This window comes from Lolium rigidum, chromosome 2 (genome assembly GCF_022539505.1).
Source record: "Lolium rigidum isolate FL_2022 chromosome 2, APGP_CSIRO_Lrig_0.1, whole genome shotgun sequence".
In the NCBI taxonomy this organism is placed as follows: Eukaryota; Viridiplantae; Streptophyta; class Magnoliopsida; order Poales; family Poaceae; genus Lolium; species Lolium rigidum.
This window is the reverse complement of record NC_061509.1, coordinates 27,628,370-27,634,484: the sequence shown is the minus strand read 5'-3', so window position 1 is coordinate 27,634,484 and position 6,115 is coordinate 27,628,370.

Genomic DNA, 6,115 nt, shown 5'->3' with positions numbered 1-6,115 from the left:
TTGGCAATTTTTCTACTCCTAGTGCAAAGCGTGCAAAATTGCCTGAAACTGCTAAAACTGCTGAAACTGATAAAACTGCTGAAATTTTTCAAAATATTGGGGACAATGATCCCATTGCTGTAGATCATAATGGTTTAGACTTTGATGATTGTCAAATCTCTGAAGTTATAAAGTTCTTACAAAAACTTGCTAAAAGTCCCAATGCTAGTGCTATAAATTTGGCCTTTACAAAACATATTACAAATGCTCTCATAGAAGCTAGAGAAGAGAAACTAAAACTTGAAACTTCTATTCCTAGGAAGTTAGAAGATGGTTGGGAGCCCATCATTAAGATGAGGGTCAATGATTTTGAGTGTAAGACTTTATGTGATCTTGGTGCAAGTATTTCTGTTATGCCTAAGAAAATTTATGATATGCTTGACTTGCCACCATTGAAAAATTGTTATTTGGATGTTAATCTTGCTGATAATGCTATAAAGAAACCTTTGGGGAAAATTGATAATGTTCGCATTATGGTTAACAATAACCTTGTCCCCATTGATTTTGTTGTCTTGGATATTGAATGCAATGCATCTTGTCCCATTATATTGGGAAGACCTTTTCTTCGAACTGTTGGTGCTACCATTGATATGAAGGAAGGTAATATTAAATATCAATTTCCTCTCAAGAAAGGTATGAAACACTTCCCTAGAAAGAGAATGAAGTTACCTTATGATTCTATTATTAGAACAAATTATGATGTTGATGCTTCGTCTCTTGATGTTACTTGATTCACACTTTCTGCGCCTAGCTGAAAGGCCTTAAAGAAAATCGCTTATGGGAGACAACCCATTATTTTACTTCTGCACTTTATTTTATATTTGAGTCTTGGAAGTTGTTACTACTGTAGCAACCTCTCCTTATCTTTATTTTAATGCATTGTTGTGCCAAGTAAAGTCTTTGATAGTAAAGTCAATACTAGATTTGGATTACTGCGCAGGAATAGATTTCTTGCTGTCACGAAATTGAGCCGCTCCTGCTGTAGAAAATTTATAAAAATCTGCCAATTTACGTGCGTGATCCTCAGATATGTACGAAACTTTCATTCAATTTGGGTATTTTCATCTGAGAAAGTCTGGTGCCTCTAAAAAATTCGTCTTTACGGACTATTCTGTTTTGACAGATTCTGCCTTTTATTTCGCATTGCCTGTTTTGCTATGTTTGATGGATTTCTTTGTTCCATTAACTTTCAGTAGCTTTGTGCAATGTCCAGAAGTGTTAAGAATGATTATGTCACCTCTGAATATATGAATTATGCACTGACCCTCTAATGAGATTGTTTTGAGTTTGGTGTGGAGGAAGTTTTCAAGGGTCAAGAGAGGAGGATGATACAATATGATCAAGAAGAGTGAAAAGTCTAAGCTTGGGGATGCCCCGTGGTTCATCCCTGCATATTTTAAGAAGACTCAAGCATCTAAGCTTGGGGATGCCCAAGGCATCCCTTCTTCATCGACAACTTATCAGTGTCACCTCTAGTGAAACTATATTTTTATTCCGTCACATCTTATGTGCTTTACTTGGAGCGTCCTGTTTGTTTTTGTTTTTGTTTTTGTTTGAATAAAATCGGATCCTAGCATTCTTTGTTTGGGAGAGAGACACGCTCCGCTGTTTCGTATGAACACATATGTTCTTAGTTTATTCTTAATGTTCATTGCGAAAGTTGAACTACTTCTTTCATTGTTATATGGTTGGAAACGGAAAATGCCGCATGTGGTAAATGGTATAATGTCTTGAATAATTTGATACTTGGCAATTGTTGTGCTCATATAGATCATGTTTAAGCTCTTGCATCATGTACTTTGCACAGATTAATGAAGAACTACATAGAGCTTGTTAAAATTTGGTTTGCATGATTAGTTTCTCTAGAGTCTAGATATTTTCTGGTTACGGTGTTTGAACAACAAGGAGACAATGTAAAGTCTTATAATACTTACAATATGTTCATATGTGAGCTTTGCTGCACCTTTTATACTTGAGTTTGCTTCAAACAACCTTGCTAGCCTAGCCTTGTATTGAAAGGAATTCTTCTCGTGCATCCAAATCCTTGAGCCAAAAACTATGCCATTTGTGTCCACCATACCTACCTACCACATGGTATTTCTCCGCCATTCCAAAGTAAATTACTTGAGTGCTACCTTTAAAATTCTATCCTTTGTCTTTGCAATATATAGCTCATGGGAAAAATAGCCTTAAAAACTATTGTGGTGAAGAATATGTACTTATGTGTCTTATTTCTTAATAAGTTGCTTGTTGAGCGGTAACCATGTTTCTGGGGACGCCATCAACTTTTACCTTTGTTGAATATCATTTGAGTTGCTATGCATGTTCGTCTTATCTGAAGTAAGGGCGATTTTCATGATCAAAACGGTTTGAGTATGCATATTGTTAGAGAAGAACATTGGGCCGCTAACTAAAGCCATGATTCATGGTGGAAGTTTCAGTTTGGACAATTAATCCTCAATCTCTTATGAGAATTTTAACTGTAGTTGAATGCTTATGCATTAAAGAGGAGTCCATTATCTGTTGTCTATCTTGTCCTGGTATGGATGTCTAAGTTGAGAATAATCAAAAGCGAGAAATCCAATGCGAGCTTTCTCCTTAGACCTTTGTACAGGCGGCATAGAGGTACCCCTTTGTTACACTTGGTTGAAACATATGCTATGCAATGATAATCCATGTTAATCCAAGCTAATTAGGACAAGGTGCGAGCACTATTGGTATACTATGCATGAGGCTTGCAACTTATAGGATATCTTATACATAACACATATGCTTTATTACTATCGTTTACAAAATTGTTTCTATGTTTTCAAAATGAAAAGCTCTAGCACAAATATAGTAATCCATGCTTCCCTCTGCGAAGGGCCATTCTTCTACTTTATTGTTGAGTCAGTTCACCTATTCTTTCTATCTTAGAAGCAAACACGTGTATCAACTCGTGTGCATTGATTCTTACATGTTTACCTATTGCACTTGTTATATTACTTTGTGTTGACAATTATCCATGAGATAAATATGTTGAAGTTGAAAGCAATTGCTGAAACTTATATCTTCCTTTGTGTTGCTTCAATGCCTTTACTTTGAATTTATTGCTTTATGAGTAACTCTTATGCAAGTCTTATTGATGCTTGTCTTGAAAGTATTATTCATGAAAAGTCTTTGCTATATGATTCATTTGTTTACTCATTATCTTCATCATTGCTTCGAATCGCTGCATTCATCTCATATGCTTTACAATAGTATGATCAAGATTATGATAGCATGTCACTTCAGAAATTATCTTTGTTATCGTTTACGTACTCGAGGGCAAGTAGGAACTAAGCTTGGGGATTCTTGATACGTCCCAAACGTATCTACAATTTCTTATGTTCCATGCTACTTTTATGATGATACTCACATGTTTTATACACATTATATGTCATTATTATGCATTTTCCTTCACTAACCTATTGACGAGATGCCGAAGAGCCGCTTGTCTGTTTTCTGCGTTTTTGGTTTCGTAAATCCTAGTAAGGAAATATTCTCGGAATTGGACGAAATCAACGCCTAGGGGCTTATTTTTCCACGAAGCTTCCAGAAGACCGGAGGAGATACGAAGTGGGGCCACGGGGCGCCACCACACTAGGGCGGCGCGACCTAGAGGGGGCCCGCGTGGCCCTAGCATGTGGGTCCCCCGTGATGCCTCCTGACCTGCCCTTCCGCCTACTTAAAGCCTTCGTCGCGAATACCCCAGTACCGAGAGCCACGATACGGAAAACCTTCCAGAGACGCCGCCGCTGCCAATCCCATCTCGGGGGATTCAGGAGATCGCCTCCGGCACCCTGCCGGAGAGGGGAATCATCTCCCGGAGGTCTCTTCATCGCCATGATCGCCTCCGGATCGATGTGTGAATAGTTCACCCCTGTACTATGGGTCCATAGCAGTAGCTAGATGGTTGTCTTCTCCTCATTGTGCTATCATGTTAGATCTTGTGAGCTGCCTATCATGATCAAGATCATCTATCCGTAATGCTACATGTTGTGTTTGTTGGGATCCGATGAATATTGAATACTATGTCAAGTTGATTATCAATCTATCATATATGTTGTTTATGTTCTTGCATGCTCTCCGTTGCTAGTAGAGGCTCGACCAAGTTGATACTTGTAACTCCAAGAGGGAGTATTTATGCTCGATAGTGGGTTCATGCCTCCATTGAATTCGGGGGAGTGACAAGCAACCTCTAAGATTGTGGATGTGTCGTTGTCACTAGGGATAAAACATCAATGCTTTGTCTAAGGATATTTGTGTTGATTACATTACGCACCATACTTAATGCAATTGTCTCGTTGTTTGCAACTTAATACCGGAGGGGGTTCGGATGATAACCTCGAAGGTGGACTTTTTAGGCATAGATGCATGCTCGGATAGCGGTCTATGTACTTTGTCGTAATGCCCCGATTAAATCTCATAGTACTCGTCATGATATATGTATGTGCATTGTTATGCCTTCTTTATTTGTCAATTGCCCAACTCGTAATTTGTTCACCCAACATCTGTTTATCTTATGGGAGAGACACCACTAGTGAACTGTGGACCCCGGTCCAATTCTTTACATCTGAAATACAATCTACCGCAATTGTTCTTTACTCGTTCTTCGCAAACAATCATCATCATCCACACTATACATCTAATCCTTTGTTTACAGACAAACCGGTGAGATTGACAACCTCACCGTTACGTTGGGGCAAAGTACTTTGATTGTGTTGTGCAGGTTCCACGTTGGCGCCGGAATCCCTGGTGTTGCGCCGCACTACACTCCGCCAGCAACAACCTTCACGTGTTTCTTGACTCCTACTGGTTCGATAACCTTGGTTTCTTTCTGAGGGAAAACTTGCTGCTGTGCGCATCACACCTTCCTCTTGGGGTTCCTAACGGACGTGTGCTTACACGCCATCAAGAGGCCGCGCCGCCATCGACCGGCATGGAACGGGACCATCCCCCCGGCGCGGAGGCGTGCCTCCTACCGCCGCACCAGGGGACCACGCGTGGATCCCCGCCGTCTCCATCATCGTCCGCGCTAGGCTTCGCCGGCGGCATCCTCAGGGGACGGCGAGGGGAAGGGAGGGAGGTGGGGAAGGCGGCGGCGGGGGGGGCTAGGGTTCCGCCCCCCGAGTCGCCTGGAGGGGGACCTGACGAATTTAGATATGTTTGCACAATCTCATGGCAGGATAGCTAAAAAGGAAAAGTTGTGCTTATCATTCATTATTGATGATTAGAGGGCATTGCTAAAGTATGGCCATTGTCTATGCAAGAGATTGACCTAAAAAAATCTTTCTAACTCGCACATTGCTCATCTTCTGCGAGAAGAGAAACTCAAATGGTACCAACATTCATAAGTCTAATTTATTTTGGAATGAGATTTGAATACATATACTTTCCATGGTGTCGCAAATGGGCTTACTACTTGGGGTCAGAATGGATAGTATGGATGTATTGGCTCCATCATATAAAAGTTGTCTGAGATTTGTCTAAATTCGGATTTATGTAAACACTAAATAGTATCTATATACATCCAAATTCTGACAAATCTCATACAAGTTTAATGGGACGGAGGGAGTAACTGCTTAAGGAGAATGACCTTGACATTGGGCACATACATTAGAATGAGAGATTTGGTTATTTGGCTAACAGTTTTTCAATGAAGAGCATGTTTACAAATAGCAGAGTTTTTTTGGGACTTAGCTAAACATTTGCATATTGTTGATTATGTATGGAAACATAAATTAGATTTTGTGGCTATTTCAAAATCTCGTAGACGGATTTTTTTTTTGTGTCTTCTGAACTGTCTATCGGGTGGTGTTGACTTTACTTGGTTTTCACCGCCACATGGTAGATCTGGGGGGGTCTTACAACTTGGCGTCAGAATCTACGTATGTGTTGGCTAGTTCCAGTGAAGTTTATCATAGGACACTTTATATCCGAAACAAATCTGATAATTTCACATGGACTCTTGTCGTACTGTACGGAGCAGCCCATGAATAATATAAAGATGCATTCCTGTTATCACCAGAATTTGACCGAGTCAGAGGTGGGCCGT